Consider the following 9,410-nt stretch of genomic DNA (forward strand, 5'->3'; position numbering starts at 1 on the left):
TTGTGGGTTTCAGAGGTCTGGTAATTAAAAAAAAAACAAAAAAAAAAACACGTTACAATCTCTTAATAAAAATAAATATAGCCCTATATATATATATATATATATATATATATATATATATATATATATATATATATATAAAAAGCTAAATGAACACATCTACTGGTCTCATTGTGGTTCCTCTGAATTGTGTGTAGGTTCTATATAGAACCATTAGTATATATTGATCAACAGAGGGTTCGGAACCATTTGATCAAAAAAAAAAACGCTATAGGAGTTCCAACTTCAAATGTAAGAATAGTTAGAAACATATGGTTTGAAGAAATATTTCAAACACATTTTAATATGTATTTGCTTTACACTGCAATATGTTCTCAAACAATTACAAATTAACAATAAGGTGCATCATTACATAAGTCTTAATAATTTGGTTTTACAGAGACGCCAACGTTTTATTATTATTATTATTATTATTATTATTATTATTATTTCTCTACATGCAATTCGAACTGTACTCCCAGGTTCTGCATTTGGTTTTTTTCGGGAGCAGCATCAAGCATTCCGCTGGTCTTTTTGTGTAAGGACACGTTTGGCTCTCGAAGAGCTCCCAGCTGCTGCAGCTAGCGCCTGCAATAAGGGGCTGTTTGCTTCTAGGAGCCCGGATGTGTGTGAGTGGGGGGAAAGTCTGTCACGACTTTCTTTTGAAAAGAATGACTTTAGACAAGCCAGTTGCATTTCTTAAGATCTCAAGCAAAAGGGAAAAAAAATGTAAAGGCGTCATGAGCACACCACACTGCAATACACAGACTCTGAATTAAAACAAAACAAAAACACTAAAACAGGGATGTTTGAGGGGATTTGGTGTGATAGAGAGCTCAGTTTTTCCTATATATTTTTTGTACTTAAGCAAAGAGACTTCTTTTAAACCTTTTGGAATTTTAAATAATGTAAAGGTACAATACCATATTGGACATTGTGGTCATGGATGGAGCCCAACAAAGAGCAACCAGACTTCAAGGAATGAACTGTGAATATAGGCTGAAAGAACTGATTGTGTTTAGCCTTGAACAAATAAGTGTGTGTGGGGGTGTGTGGGGGTGTGGGGGGTTGGTTTGGGGGGTTGGGGGGGGACGGACGGACGGACTCAATTGAAATCTTTGAAATCTTAAAAGGAGTTGACCCCAGTTTTCATTTAAGTAAAGATACATGCAACTAATTTGCCATGGTTTAGTGTCAAATTAACTGTTGAATTGTCCATGTTAGGGTTGAAGCTAGGGTTATTATAATGTAATCATTGACATATTACCTGGTATATATTTAGTACTGACTAGTATTTGTTTTAATATCTTCTAATTATCCTATAAAACAGAGGTCTTGGGGAAAATTATCTCAGGGGGTCCCTGGAAACATCCACAAATGTAACTTCTACCCAATCACACACACTCCCATTTGCTGTACAGAACTGTAGGAAAACAACACCTCAACAAGCAATCTGAAGCAAGAACTAATCAGGTACCAGTTAAATCACTCCAAAACCAAGATCCCAAGTCACACTAGACAACAGTGGACCATTGTTGTATAGCAAATGAGTGTACTGCAGAATAATAAAATACTAATCTTTGTAATAATCTTTTATGTGCTGGCTTCCCCATGATGAAACGAAAGGGATTTGAAAGTGAAACAACTCTATGGCATAGCTGTTTGAAATTGTTGTATAGCAGATTAATTAATCCATCACTGCTAAAATCAAACCATGTGTATTCAATACAATGGAATTTTGCACAACAGTACATTTTATTGCACTTTTAAAAGATTACAAAAGTCTTAATAACAATATCTAAAGGACCAGTACATACCCCGTGACTGAAAGCTGGGGTTGTCACTTTTAAAGTAAATTAATTATAGCAGTTTCAATTTAAAAAGGGAGACTCTTTATTCTTTATTAACAATGTAATTGTTCTGTATACAAATTATAAATCATGCAATACCTGGCACACCTCTTCTGAAGAGCAGTGTATTCTTATATTTACACTACTGTGTCAGAATTGAATACAATTACATATTATTAATCACTCTTAGGCACTTGGCACAGTCTCAATTTGTACAATACAGTATGTGGCAAGCTTCCAAAAGATAATACAAATAACAAAGAGGCAAAACACAACTGTAAATGGTGAAAACAAATGACATACTTCATGAATAATTTACAACAAATTACAGAGAGATATCTCTTTAGAGTTATATACCAAGCACCCATATTCAAAGCGTTTAAATACTTCAGAGGAAGAGAGGGATAAGTCTGATTAATATGGGTAACTATGTGGTTTTGACTTGTGGTCATGTTGCTGGATATTATTTTGTGGTTTGTATTTATGACTAGCTCAACTAAAGAGCTATTATACCATGCCTTTATTGGGGAAGGACCATATTTCCAAAGACATTTGAGAGCTCATTGTCAGTATGAACAGACCTCTTGGTTTGTCTCACATTCGCTATGCTGAATCATCCACGAGGAATGGCTTTGGGTTACAAAACTTGCACACATTTTTAAATATACCCTTCCTGTAGTTGCAGAGAGTGGAGTTCCTACGGCAGCTGGAGATCAAATCAGCTGGATATCAACGCCACCGTGGAGCAAGAGACTGAAGACTTGACTTCTGTTTTTTTTTTTAGATGCAACAATGTGCAAACGTGAGAAATAAACAATTTGAGCGAGATTAAGAGACCTCCAATTACTAATTTGGTAATGTCAACAGGTATTTTTAATTTTATTAAACACTTTGTTTATATCTTGGTACTCCCCTTGCTTTTTCAGTTTGTGTAGATGCATGCACATTTTACCTGTGCATTGTATCTGAAAAGCAGTTAGCCTAGTAAACTCTTATTCCTGGAGTGGAGGGCTGTTGATGTAATTGTAGTTTAGCTGTATGTTTTTTAATTGGGTTTTGGAGTGCTGTTCTGACAGATTTTTCCTGTCTGCTCCCCACAGTTCTAAAAGCTGCCTGTCCTCCTCTCCATTAATTACACAGGCTCTGGGTCAGTGTGCTTGTTCAGCTGCAAGACTTCCTCAAACCCCCAGGGTGATGCTGTCTGAAAAACAGAGACATGTGGCTCAATCCAAAATCCTTTAATCACAAAGTATGTTTTGGTCAATTAAATAAAGTTTGGCATTAACAAGCAAGCAAGCCACTGACACAAAAACACCAGGATGACTTTAGAAGAAGAAATCCGGGGTCTCACCTGGTAAAAGCACAGCTGCATGGTAGGTTTGTGTCCTGGCTCTGCAGAGTTGCCAGTCTTCGCTGGGGATTCCAAAGGCTCTGGTGCCTCTGGTGCTCCCATGGGTCAGGGTGGCAAAACCGCCAGGGATAGCCTTTCCTCATCGAGCTACAGTGAACCCTACTGGCTAGGTGTCCAGTGAGCTCAGATCGGACACCTGCAGGGTGGAAGAGGAAGCTGGTTTGGTCGTGGGAGTATTATTATTATTTATTTCTTAGCAGACACCCTTATCCAGGGCAACTTACAATTGTTACAAGATATCACATTATTTTTACATACAATTACCCATTTATACAGTTGGGTTTTTACTGGAGCAATCTAGGTAAAGTACCTTGCTCAAGGGTACAGCAGCAGTGTCCCCCACTGGGGATTGAACTCACGACCCTCCGGTCAGAGCCCTACCCACTACTCCACACTGCTGTCCTTATCAAAGGATGTGTGGGGAATTGCTGCAATGAGGGGACAAAAAGTATTGGACATTCCAAATTGGGGAGAAAATCAGGGGTAAAATAACTGGGCACACTAAATTTAAAACATAAATAAATTAACAAATAAATAAAATAAATAATTCAATTGAATCTTATTCATTATATAAGTTGAAATGTCCAGTTTTGAAAGAAAAACGTGTTATGGTAAACTTGTATTTTTATTTTAAAACATGATGCACGGTACACCTGTTTAAAGACTAGCACTAGCTTGGTCATTCACCTGGAGTGTGGCTTCTTTCCTGTCATTAACTAACCAGCTGCTTCCCCTATTAACTGCTTTCAGCCAGAAATATGCTTTGTCCCAGGAGACACTGCTGAAGGGAATTGACCCAGGAAGTGCAAACAGACAACCCATGAATAAGGCATAGAGACAGAGAGCTTCCTTAAAGTAGCTCCAGATGTTTTGAAATGAAACTGCATGTGTGTTATAACTTTATTTCAAAAGACCTATTACCTAATAAAAGTGCAAACAGGTCATATTTATGAAATTATTTTGTTAGCTACAATTACTTTAAATTCATCATTTGTTGCACGATTGAGATATATTTTTCTCTCTTTCTGTTCTTTCTTACCATTGGACTCTAATGGATTACCAGAGTGCATTGGTTCAACACTGTTGCACCTGTCTACCAATCTACTATTGTCTGTTGTACCTGCCCTCACCTTAGGACCTGGCCATTATTGTTGGAAAGCATTTGTTGAACGTAAAGTTAGGTATTTCCCGTTAACACTCAGTGCCAACGTCGCTGAAAGGTGACCACCGGCTCTGTGCTAGTGGTGCAAATTTGTGACAGACAGCTGTGCCTTTAATTATCAGTTGCTGTTGCTAAAACACCAAAAGATCTGGACTAATTGACGTCACCATGATTAGAAGCGCAATTTCAGCTTTTGATAGGTACATCATTTAATACATGCTGCTATTCAATTATTTTCAGCAAATTGCTATAAAGATAGATGTTGCTAGGAGCCAAACAGAGAAGGAGGCAGTGAATGCATTGTAATAGGGATGCCAACTGTCCGTGGTTCTGGATGGGGGGATTCACCGTGTCAGTCTTATGATTTAATTTAAAGTCTTAGTATATTAGAAGCCGTTGAGGTCATTGAGGTTAATTGTCCAAGTGGGTGAATCAACATTCCTGTCAATCCGCTGATAAGCAGGATCCTGCACCTATTAAGACTCCCTGCACCTGTTTCATAGATTTATTTTCTCTTATGGTTGAATATGTACATTAAATGTGATATTAAGAGACTGACACCCTTCAAGTACCAAGCATGTTAGATTGGATTTATATCAGGCAATTGACTTGACCACATTAACACTTGAGGCTCCTCTTCTTTCCACGGGGTGACTGTGTGCTGGTGCACCATCATCCATAAACAGAGTGTTCTGCCTTGCAGGTGTTGGGATTAAAGTAAGGAGCTCTGTAGTCAACACCTAGATGTATTTGCCTGCTGTGATAGTTCGGTCACAGGAAATAAGACTTGGGCGACTAGTGGACCTAATGTCTCAATGAACATGTCTTGACAACCCATTCCATACCCTCCCCACTCTCTGTGTAAACAAGTGTCTCTTACCCTCTACCCTAAGTCTGTCTCTTAATTTTCTGTCCTCTGTAGTCTCTGTACTGTGCTTAAAGTATTGGTTAGGGTTAACTTTGTCAGCTCCTTTTAAAACGGGGAAATGTAGAGAATTGTATTATTATTATTATTATTATTATTATTATTATTATTATTATTATTATTATTATTCTGCGATAAAGGCATTAAAATAAGACACAAATATACACTTTCATTTTGTTTATGATATGGATTTATATTTTATTAAAACACCCTTCTCCCCTGCTAAAAACTGAATTGAATTGTGCCTCTTGTGAATTTGAACACTCAAACGTATTTATTTAAAAAATATGACTTTAATAAGAATTGATGGGTTTTGCCACTGGTAAAATATTGAATTACTGAATATGCAAGTCTATAGCAACAAACATAATTAGGATTTTCAGAAAGTGCCTTTTCAGAAAGTGTCTTTATTCATCCAGCTGTACAGACAAGCTACTTTTGATCTGATCACTGTGTAAGATGTTATCAAACTGAATATTTTCTTCTTTTAAAACCTATAAATTGTTATTCGATCAGACATCCCCCTGTAGCTTGGCAGTGGATGTCAGGGAGCTATTGGCCTCGGCCTTGCAGGAATCCGCTTTGACCTGTAGCGAGCAGAGGAGAAACAGTCCCTCCATAACCAGTAGGAGCACCAGAGCCAATCCACTGTGGAATCCCCAGCAAAGATCTGCAACTTCGCACAGCCAAGATGTAAAGCTTCTCTCCCCTGACGATGCATCACCCTTTACAAGGTGAGCCACTGGTATTAAATAATGATCTTTTCTCTCAGCATCTTTAAGCAACACATTGTATTTCCAATATGTAACATTGCAGTAATCTGTTATTACTTAGCTTCATCCACAGATAGCCTTCACAAAGCGCTTTAAAAATGACAAGCTGACAAGTTGGCACAACAAATCTTAAGGTTTATCCTCTCGCTTAGCCAGCAAAGAGGGCTTCTTTTTTTTTTTTGTCTGTGTTGTCATTTTGACGGAATGTTAAGTCAGTTTGAAAGATCAATTCTATGCTGGAAGCATTTGCTTTCTTTATTTATGAAATGATTTGCATTTTAAATCATAAGCCGGGAATGAAAATAAAGATGCAATAGAAATCATATACAAAGAACAAGATTGGAAAGTATTTTTATGAACAAAAAACGAAATCTTACATTGTTTTGCGTGAACCACTGATATCACTGTAGTCACAGCAATCAAATCAGATCTTACTCCTACAGTATATAGTATAGGGTTTGTATTCACAGCTTTAAGTTCCGTACTGTCACCCGTTGGATGAAATGTACAGTGGTTGATGAGGAATTGCATAAGGGCTTTCCCCCGGAGCTTTAACCCCCATAATAAATAGGTGCCTTGTGCATAAAAATAACATGCAATATGACAATGCATCCCATCAACGCTTTACTGAGGTATTGCACGTCAAAGGAAAGAGATTAATGGGGAAGATCAATGGGGAATCTCAGTTCCCACTGTCAAGCCGTTCACCTCCTTTCACTGGCTGAATCTAAGTAATGAAGTCACCAAGCTACAGAACCCTGGAAGTATACACCCAGCCTGAGAAATTTACTCCTGGACTTGGGCCTGACCAGTATGGGTCGCTGAAACAGGAGCGTAAGAACAATTATATGTGGGCCCTCAGCCAACTCAGCACGCCTAAGATTTAAACCAGAGTGTTTCAATGGCATCAATAGTGACTTCTGCTGTGTTATAATTATGGGTGGAGCAGCTACTGAGAGCTGATCTTTTTATGGGAAAACTGGGGTATCGCCACCACTATTCTGACACTTGGCTGTTTTTGTACATGCGAAATGGTTTTGATTAGATACAGTTAGCTAGAAATTACTCAGAACTTAACCAGCTGTTTCCTGCTGTTACTATCTCATTTTGCCTCTTTAAACAGTTAAAAATACTTTTATTCCCCTCAGAAAATGTGTTAAGAAAAAAACAAAACTAATGGCCACTTTTGCTTGGAGTGATAGTATAGTATAGCTTTTATAGTATAGTATAGCTTTTGATTTCAGTCATTTTAACGGCCAGTTAATTGTGCACATTATGAGCAGTCATACTGGGTGCTTGGGGTTCTCATATTAAATACCTGAAATATGTGTGAAGCTGTGGCAGGTGCAGGAGCGTGTGTGTGTGTGTGTGTGTGTGTGTGTGTGTGCTGTATTCTTTTATACTGCAGAGTTACAGTGCATTCAGGTGGTAATGCAGTGACCCCATCAGTAAAAGCCAAGCGATGGATTTCCCTCTCTCTCAGGCAAGATGGAATCTGAACTAGAATTAGCAGGGGCTTCCAGGAATTGATTTTACACAGATGGCAGGTTCTCTCTTTTACTGATGGGGTTAATTGTTATTGCTGGAATTAAGCTCATCTCTTTCCACTGCACAACAATCAAGGTGGAATGGAATTAGAAATTGGATAAAGCAGACACAGAGAGACCAAAATAATGTATACATTTTTTTATGTAATATTCTAATTTTTTTTTTTTTTTTGCAGACCTGCGGACAAACCTATATGTCTGCCAGATAAGTCACAAACACTATACAAAAAGACATTAGATGATAGAATTGATCTTGGCCTGACACATGATACTTTTCATGGAAAGCTTCTGACAAGCATTTTGAAATACGTGTAGTTCGACAATGTATGTGTTCCAGTTCACCATGACAGTCCGTTTCTGCATCTGAAACGAAAAAAAAAAAAAAACATGTTCTGTAATAATATTTTATTATCCCCTGCAGGAGGATAGTGGAGGCGGTCGTACGCCATGTATCTGTGAAACAACTTATTACATTGTGATGATACTTGGTAATAACATTATTTAGCATATGTTATCTGGAGTATCAGATTGTGGGAACATACGTCTTATATTTAGTAAGCAAAGGGTTTACATGGGGGTAAACAGCAAATTCACTGAATGCATTTTGTGTAGGCGAGAGCAGGTCTGAATGTTCATTTCTCTTCTTCAGAAATCTAGGTCAGTTTTCATTAAAATTGAAGAAATTCAATCAGAGGCCATTTGATAGAACTACTTATCATAGCCAGCCACCACAGAGAACTGTAGAAGTGTAGGGAAAGTGCAGGACTAGCGCTAACCGGGGTATTGTGGAGGCACTGGTCTGTATGTCTGTCTGTACGTATGTCTCTAGAACCACTGATCGTGGTGTGAAGAAAACTGTCAGGAACATTCTTTAGTGGTAGGCATTGAGACGATCAGAATCAGGAGGTGGTTTCCATATGTCAGTATGAATTTATTGTCACACAACATAGGTATATGCAAAGAACAGTTTATCCATATGTGATATTCTTCAGCACATTTCTGAGTATCAGAATCTAAGGGTCTGGGGATATACTGAGGCATGTCCATCCACCTGTAAGTTTGTGTGTATTTTTTAATAATAATAATAATAATAATAATAATAATAATAATAATGTATTTTAGAAGTGTTTTAATGCCATCTAGTGGTTTCATGAAATATCACATCCCCAACCTAATCATTTTGGATTTAGGCAATATTTATAGTGTTGAGGCAATTGTTTCTATCTGAAGCAATTAAAATGAAAACTATGTACTTGTATGCATATATTGTATTTAATATGATTAATTTGGTCCAGATTGATTGAAATAGGATCATTTTTAAGTCCCAGTTTAACATTCAAAGCTGTTCGTTTGACAGCACTTACCATAATCTAAAATAGCAGTTAATTGAAGATTAGGAAATCTACATCAAAATGAGGTGAAAGCTCCAGCTTTGATCTTGATGGAAATTAGTGCCTTAATATGTATAGTTCATAGTAATATAAAACCATAATAATAATATACTACTACTACTGCTACTCAATGTAAGCATATATATATAATCAATTTCATTGCATTACATTTTAACTGCAATAAGTGTATGATTCATATAAGACCTAATCAACATTGAAGTCACCTCTGCTTAATCATCTTGTCTATTGGCTCCCAGGGGCTTCAAGCTGTGATGACAGTAATGGTTTCTCCCAGAGAAACTGACAGGTATC

Source organism: Acipenser ruthenus, chromosome 25 (genome assembly GCF_902713425.1).
Source record: "Acipenser ruthenus chromosome 25, fAciRut3.2 maternal haplotype, whole genome shotgun sequence".
Lineage (NCBI taxonomy): Eukaryota > Metazoa > Chordata > Actinopteri > Acipenseriformes > Acipenseridae > Acipenser > Acipenser ruthenus.